This window comes from Tamandua tetradactyla, chromosome 21, assembly GCF_023851605.1.
Source record: "Tamandua tetradactyla isolate mTamTet1 chromosome 21, mTamTet1.pri, whole genome shotgun sequence".
Taxonomy (NCBI): Eukaryota; Metazoa; Chordata; class Mammalia; order Pilosa; family Myrmecophagidae; genus Tamandua; species Tamandua tetradactyla.
The window spans coordinates 2127703-2136330 of record NC_135347.1 but is presented as its reverse complement, the minus strand read 5'-3'; the positions used below and the strand labels follow the sequence as shown (position 1 = coordinate 2136330).

Here is an 8628-nt window from a genome sequence, read left to right as displayed (position 1 = left end):
TAATTCGCTCTTAATTTCCAGGCCACCGACTTCCCCTGTGGATTTCAGACTCATCATTTCAACATCACTGTTTCTGGACTTTCCCTGCCTTACAGAATTCAGCTTTGCCAGCCCCCCACAATTGCTTGATCCAATTCTTTAAAATAAATTCCTCTCTCCATATATGCATGCATACATACATGTGTGCACACACACACAGCCTGTTGATTCTGGTTCTCTGAAGAACTTTGACTAATATTAAACATTAACATTCATTCATTAGGCAACAACTGGTAAATGAGTCATCCATTTGCAGATAGTTATTTAGAATACAGTTTATTCGTTATTTTCATTCTAAGGGTACATATTCTTAGATTTGTATTTTTGCATATCTCTGGCTCAGGTTTTTCATGAGAAAAGTTACTCAGGGTAAAATTAAAAAGACAATTCCTTCAGAGTTCTACTTTCCTCCACGATTGTGTAAAGTTATTATCTTCCATGGATAATATTCAACAAAAATTGAGATTAAAAAGAGGAGCTGGAAAGAATATGTAAGTTCCAACCACAAAGTAAAATCAATGAAATTCCAAGCATGTCTGAGGCCGCATCCTGAATTCATCTCAGCTCCCAAGTGGTACAATACAAATGAAATGGAACACTTCACCCCATTCTACAAATTCCCTCTGCAGCCTTTAGAATAGGATGAGTTATGGACCAGCTGAAAGACTCAGAAGCCCAGTGCTTTGTACTGCACGTGTTTTGTTACACGTGACATGTTGGGTCTGCGAGAGTCTGGACTAAATTATGCTTTGCTCTAGGTTTTAAGCAGCAAGCATTTTTTACATCAATCAGTCCTTTTTTTAGGAAGTGGGGGCAGGGTGGACTGTGGATTCTTTTCAGGAGCATTAGCATCCCACCAGGACTGCTGCTGAGCCGGCGCTATGCCTGTTGAAACCCTGGGCACGTTGCCACATCCATTCCAGGGACCTTGCTCTGTGCTGCCTTTCTCCCAAGCTGAATGCTGCAGAGTGACAGGTGCAAGGGTAAACCAGACTGACCCGGCGTCGGACTGTGTGAGCGGCTGGAACTTTCCCCCTGACAGGATTTACCCAGTCGTGATGGATGGTGGCTGGAGAACAGGAAAGAGAAAGGGAAGCGGGAAAGGAAACTAACTGCATTATACCATGGGGGTCTGTAAATGCCCACCTATGAAACGATATGAGGAGCTCAATATCTGACAGGAGTTGAGGGAATTAAGAGTAATTTGATTACAGGTGCTCAACTAGCATTCATTTTCCTCTTATTATCTGAGAACCCTCCCGAGAGAGCGAGCGCTAACCTTCAAAAGGAGCAGATGAATGGCTCTATTAAAAGCGCAGTAGTTTGTTCATAGCTCTGTAGCATCTGACCATTTTATGAACCCAGTGGAATTGTAAATAGGAAACAGAAGAGAGGAGATGTCTTCCTCAAAACAGTGTGCAGATGACTACATCTGTCTTTAGTGATGTGCAATCCTGGAAGAGAGTTTGCACATGGACAAAATGATGTGGAATTGGGATGCTATCTGCTTCACCCTGCCACCACCAGCACTTCCACCCTGGATATTTCTATTAAAAGTCAGACATTTCAATACTCTGTGATATCAAACTGTGATGGTTTCTTATCTGAAAGAAAAAGAAAAAAGATACCAAAAACGATATCTAAAGTAGATCTATTTGCTTTTAAAGAATGTGTTATTAATGTTTCATATGTATATTTAGTTAGTTTTATATACAATTGATTTATTTTGATCTCAGCTAGAAATAAATCCCTAGTTATTTTTTAATAGCCACTTTCACATGCAATTTCTTTAATATAGTTATGAATGCAAATTATCTAACCTGAGTAACTCATAAATAAATAAATCTCTCTGGTTTACCTCTAATGAAACCACATGACAACACCAACTTTTCCTCCTTTAGGAAAAAGCAAGGTGAATGAAATTCATTGGAAACTATGTCTCTGATATTGCCATTATTCTTGAGCTATTTGATCTTTATTTAGAAAAAAGAAAATAAATGCTTCATTGATGTTATGGCTTGTTTAATAGCTTTCTTCTGATGTACCACTGAAGAGGAAATAATGATATCTATATCCTAACTACTGAAATAAGAACTTGGATACAAATCTATAAAACATAGAAGAGGGCTCAAAGATTCAAAAATTCAAGACCAATAATTCATGTGAGATAGAAACAATTTTGTAAGTTCATTTATTCTTTAACGCAAGTCTAGAATGTAGGTAAAAATTAATATCTTACAATCCTCATGATAGAACTCTGAAAACAAAGTTTTCTCTTTTATCAAAATGCACTAACTATATGTTAACTATAAAACCTTACTTAAATAAACCAATTCTAAAACTTGCTATAAATATGTGTTTGTATTCACTAAAATTAATATTCCAGAAAGTGGCAATTGTTTCCAAAAATCATCTTAAGGCTATTCAATAATTTTACTGCTCCAAAAATCACTTTTGAAATTTCTGAGCATTTCTTCACACTTTGTAATATTTCATTCAAAATATTCTGCAGATATCCAAAAGCCCCAAATTAATATCTTTGGCCAAAGGATGAGATGAGTCTCTAAAAATCAAAGAGAATTCTTAGGGAGCTTAGAAATCAGTTCTGAATCCAAATCTAAAACAGTGACTATGACACCTGTCCTTTACTAAATATAATCAGCCCCAACACAAGAATTACAAAAATATTTTCATCATTTAATAAAAAGCACAAACTTGTCTACTAACCTTTAGTTAAGAATTTCTTGCTATCTTGTATGACATACACATATGAGTATTCATACTATGAATATCAACACTTGATGATTCACACAAATGTGAGAACATAGGACGTCACTAACAATTTAATTAAATAGGCCATATACTCTTAAAATTGTAAGGTTTAGGGTGTTTTTCTGTGCTATTTGAAAATATACTGCTTACTATAGAAATTTACCACTAACCAAATTGTGGAGTTGGTGATAGCTGTATTTCCTTTACCATAGCTACTTCAAATAAGAGTTAACTTACTTTTGGTGAGTCTTTCCCTTGCACCCGACCACCAAGAGAAGGCTATTCTTCTCATTATTATACTTCCTTCTAGTAATGTTACTCACCTTATTTTCATTTAATGAACAAGAAGAGTGGGGCTTAAAGAGATGAAGAATCTTGCCTAGGGGTTTAGGAGGCTTTTTGATGCCCCAAAGACCCTTACCCTCACTTTAAGTTGGCACCCTGATGACTGCACCAAATTGTTGGACTGTCGGCCCCTGGCCAGCTGTACCGACTGTCGGTCAGAACAAGAAACACCAAGCACCTCCTCCAAGAGAGGTGTCTCACCATGTGGAGTACAACAACGCCTGCCGCAGGAACAGCAGTCCTAGGGTCACAACCCACTCCCCGGTTTTTAGGTGTGGGGTTCCAAAAAAATCATGACTCACACTGGCACTGGCTGGGACAACATTTTACCCACACAGAGAAGAGACAGAGCAAGATCAGCTTCACTAGTGGGTGTTGGTCTCCCATGGTCTACACAGGGAGATTTTGAACCCACGACATCCTTCTTGTGTTTGCTCCATGGTGGAGGGATGCCAGTCCCGGTAGGTCTTATCTCTCCACACTCTGAAGAGAGTCAGCCAGCCTTCGGCATCCAACCTCGGAGCTGAGATACCACTCCAGACCAGAGGATTTGTCTGTGGGTCTCAGGACAAGGAAAGGCAGGAAGCGGTCCCCTACTGCACCTTACAACTGATGCATCTTCATGAAACAAATTAAATGAATAAACTGTGATTGGTCTTGTTCTAAAGAAAGTCACACTGAGATCTTGTGCATCTTTCTCAGAAAGATAATATTTTCTTTATTGCAAATGGAGTGTCTAAAGATTGAAAATTTTCTATGTGGGGGAAAAACTGTTCAGAAAGTGCTGGTTTGTGGTTTAAGGCTATTACCAAAAATCATAGGGACTTTTCCAGTAAACTTGCCTCAAATGTGAGAAAGGAGTGGTTGATCTTCTGCCATCACTGCTGTTTAATCCTGACCTAGGAGAGGCTATAAAAGGGCCAGGGCACCCTATTTGAAAGCACGTGAATGGTTGCAGGAAAAACTCTACATCTCCAATCTTTAAAAGGTTGGTGGTTCATAGAAAACTTTGTTGACTTTTCACAAGCAGAGGAGTGAAACTAAAGTAGAGACACTTGAATTTTGCATAAATAATCAAATTGTTTTGAATGATGAATAAAGCTTTGCTGCTCTGAAATGTCCACCCTATTGCACATTTTAAAGGAAAGAAAATTTAACCTTGCCTTCCAAATAAAGTTATTCTTGCTTTGGGTGAACACCTAGAAATCCAAGTTTACCAGCAAGTTGAATGACACATCGGGATGTGAACTTCCGTAGTCAGATCTCAGAAGCACATTTCTCATCCCTGACTGACTCTTTTATGACCACATGGTCAGGTGGCCTTTAGTGTGCCTATTTCATAGCATAAAAATCATATTTATAAATTCCAAATAACATGCATTTGTTATCCTCTTAGTAAATAATAATGCATGAGATTCCAGCACAGTTCTTCAGGAGTCTTTCTACTCGACCACACAGTCTCTGAATGAGCAATCTGATAACAAGGAAGTAACATTTACTTAGTGTCTGTTAGGTGCCAAGCATTGAGTTAGGTATTTTATATAGGTTATTGTTTCCTATTATTTTAAATTTAAAAACCTCAAGGAAGTACTATAAACCTAATTCTACATAAAGGGAAGACAAGACTTGAAGAAATGAAGAAATTTTTCAAGGTCACACAGCTCAACTATTGAAGCCATATTGTGAATAGACCCACAGAACATTGTCTGGTTACCTGCACCTCTGTCTGGTTCAACAACTCTCCACAACTCCTGATGCAATACTTACAGAAGGAAAAACAAGACAAAACAAAAATTCATACAATCGGAAAGGCTAAGACAGCAGTAGAGCCTCAAAAATATAGACCATTCAAGGGTATGGAAGCAAAACAAAATAACAATAATCAATAGAACTTCTGAGAATGCCTCATTAAGAAAATTCAGGGAAATGTAATACAAGATACCAAGAAATTGGTAATATTACAATTATTCTAATATGTCTTCTGGAATATTTCAGTCAGGCAAAACATAACAGACTTATGTTTGAAACTTGGGTTAATCCACATTCTAGCTCTCTGCTCTGGAAGAAAAATCAATAAGATATAAAATTAATCTGGGCCGTTATACCCTAGACACACAGAGTAGATGCACATGCAATTTTATGCATATACTAGGTTATACTTTGTTTAATAGATGTTCATTTGAAAACTCTAAACTTAAGAGGTAAATGAATAATTTAAACATGAATACTCTGGCAGAAGTAATTACTGCTCACCGAATATTGTTCTCCAAGATTTTCTAGACGTCTATGAATTAAATGGACTCATGTGACTAGACTTAGCCAATGTATTATGAGCAGAAATGGCAAGCATTACTTCTGAGTCAAACCCTAGAAAATCACATTTAAGTTCTTTGTGCATTCCCTTCCTTTGCCATTGTAATTGGTAATGTTCTAGACAGCAAAATTTCAATTAAACTGGTTTTGGTATAGTCCCCTTCACTAAACAGCAGCACTAGGTATGTAGTGTGAGTGATGAATAAATCTTTTAGGGTCAGGTTGCTGACATTCTGGAGCCCATTTGTAATTTCCACATTTAGCCAACCTTAACTAGAATAAATATTTTTATATTTACAGAGCTCAGAGAATCAAGAGCCATCATTGCACTCAGAACACTTTACTCACGCTGATGCCAAATTTCTTTCTGCATTTTATGGCCAAAAATTTTTAATGGACTATATGCCATAGGGTTTTCTAGAGAAGGGAACACTCGCAAATATAAATTTTATAAAAGTGTCTCACATGACCACGGGAACACAGAGTCCAACATCCACAGAGCAGGCTGTGAAGCAGACAATTCCAGTGGAGGGTCTGGACAAACTCCACAGGAGAGGCTCACCAGCCGAAACAGGAAGAGCCTGTCTCTTCTGAAACCTCCTTATAAAGTTTTCAGTGATTAGATTAAGCATCACTCATTGCAAAAGACATAACCCTTTGGCTGATTACAAATGGAATCAGCTGTGGATACAACTGACGTGATCATGATTTAATTCTATGAAATGTCCTCATTACAACAGGCAAGCCATCACTTGCCCAACCACCACTTGGCCAAGTTGACACAAAACCTGACCATGACACCAATCAATATCAAACCTGTCATTTATCAGCCCATCCTGAATCGCAAAAGCTTCATATAGATACTATTTGGGATCATAAAATTAGAAATGATTAGTTCAACCTGGGACATGTTGAGAGAGAGGAAAATGCCACATTCATGCAACAAATATTGATTAAGTACCTACTATGTACCAAGTACTTGCCTCAGGATTGGGATTCAATGGTGAGCTAAAAACAGATATGATCCCTACTGTCAGTCTAGTTGTTAAGAAACAAAAATAAAAATAAATTATCCAAATAAACCAAAAGTCTCAACTATGATAAAGGGATGAAGGAAAAGCCACAGTAAAATGAACATGTAAGGAGTCCAGTGAAGCCTCTTCTGAAGAATTCAAATGAGGTAGAATAAGGAAAACTAAAGAAGGTACCTGATTAAATTGGAGGAAACATTTAAGTCAGATGACCTAGTACGGCAAAGGATTGAGCTGAGAAGAAGCACATGTAAGGGAATGGAAGATGGGCAGTGTGGCTAGGGGAGAAAGCATTAAAGGAAGAGTTGTGGAAGATAAGAGCAGGTATGAGCCTGTGAGGGTTTGAAGATGCAAAAATCTTCAACAAAATACTAGCAAACTGAATCCAACAGCATAGTAAAATAATTATACAAACGGATCAAGTGGGATTTATCCCTGGTATGCAAGGTTGGTTCAACATAAGAAAATCTATGAATAATGAAATACAGCACATTAACAGAATAAAGGGGAAGACATGATACAGTGTAAAAAATTTATACTACTAATCTTCTTCCCAACCTTCCCCAAGGTGACTTATGGCTTTTTACCAGGGTAACTGTGCACTGGGGGGAAGGAAATGATCAGATATTTAGGAAATTGTTAGACACTGGCTCAGAAGTGACATTAATTTCAGGAGATTCAAAACATCAGTCTTGTCCACCAGTCAAGAGTAGGGGTTTATGGGGTCAGATGATCTATGGAGTTTAAGCTCAGATCCATCTCATAGTGGGCCCAGTGGGTCCAGTGGGTCCCTGAACCCATTTTGTAGTTATTTCCCCAGTTCCAGGATGCGTATTTGGAATAGACATATTGAGCTACTGGCAGAATCCCCACATTGGTTCCCTGAGTTGTGGACTGAAGGCTATTAAGGTAGGAAAGGCCAGTGGAAGCCACTATCATCATCCCTGCCAAGCAAAACAGTAAATCAGAATCAGTACTGGATTACTGGAGGGATTGCAGAGTTTACTGCCACTCTTAAGGACTTGAAGAACACAGGGGTGGTGATCCCACCACATTCCCATTCAACTCTCCTATTTGACCTGTGCAGAAAACAGATGGGTCTTGGAGGATGGCAGTAGATATCATTATCTTAACCAGGTGGTGACTTCAATTGCAGCTGTTTTTCCAGATATAGTATCATTGAGCAAGTCAACACAACCCCTGGGACCTGGTATGCAGCTATTAATCTGGCAAATACTTTTTTCTTAATAGTTGTTAGTAAGGACCACCAGAAACATTTGCTTTCAGCTGGCAAGGCCAGCAATATAACTTCACTATCCTACCTACCTCAGGGGTATATAAACTCTCCATCCCTATGCCATAATCTTGTCCGAAGGGGCCTTGGTTGTTTCTCCCTTCCACAAGACATCACACTGGTCTATTACATTGATGATATCATGCTGATAGGACCTAGTGAGCAATATAGCATGTTGTAGTTTGCTAGCTGTCGGAATGCAATATACCAGAAATGGATTGGCTTTTAAAAAGGGGAATTTAATAAGTTGCTAGTTTACAGTTCTAAGGCTGAGAAAATGTCCCAATTAAAGCAAGTCTATAGAAGTGTCCAATCAAAGGCATCCATCCAGGGAAAGATATCTTTCAAGAAGGCCGATGAAGTTCAGGGTTTCTCTCTCAAGTGAGAAGGCATGTGGTGAACACCGTCAGGGTTTCTCTCTCAGCTGGAAGGGCACATGGTGAACACGGTGTCATCTGCTGACTTTCTCTCCTGGCTTCCTGTTTCATGAAGCTTCCTGGGAGGCGTTTTCCTTCATTTCCATTGCTGCCTTGTGGGCTCTCTGCTTCTCGTGGCTATGTTGTTCTTCTCTGCTCTCTCTGAATCTCTTTCATTGTCCAAAATGTTTCCTGTTTTATAGAACTTCAGAAACTAATCAAGACCCACCCAAATGGGTGGAGACATGTTGTCACCTAATCCAGTTTATCAACCGCTGGAGATGATCCAATCACAGAATACAGTATTGAATAGGGATTATTCTCCCTTTACAAAATGAGATTTTGATTAAAACATGGCTTTTCTAGGGGACATACATGCTCTCAAACCAGCACATAGCAACTACTCCAGACTTATTAG

General features: G+C 38.7%; 1 pseudogene; it reads left to right on the top strand.

Annotated features, from left to right (window-relative positions):
- Positions 1-920: 920 nt before the first annotated feature.
- The window catches only part of LOC143665799 (eukaryotic peptide chain release factor subunit 1 pseudogene), a 56706-nt pseudogene continuing 48998 nt past the window's right edge, over positions 921-8628 (top strand).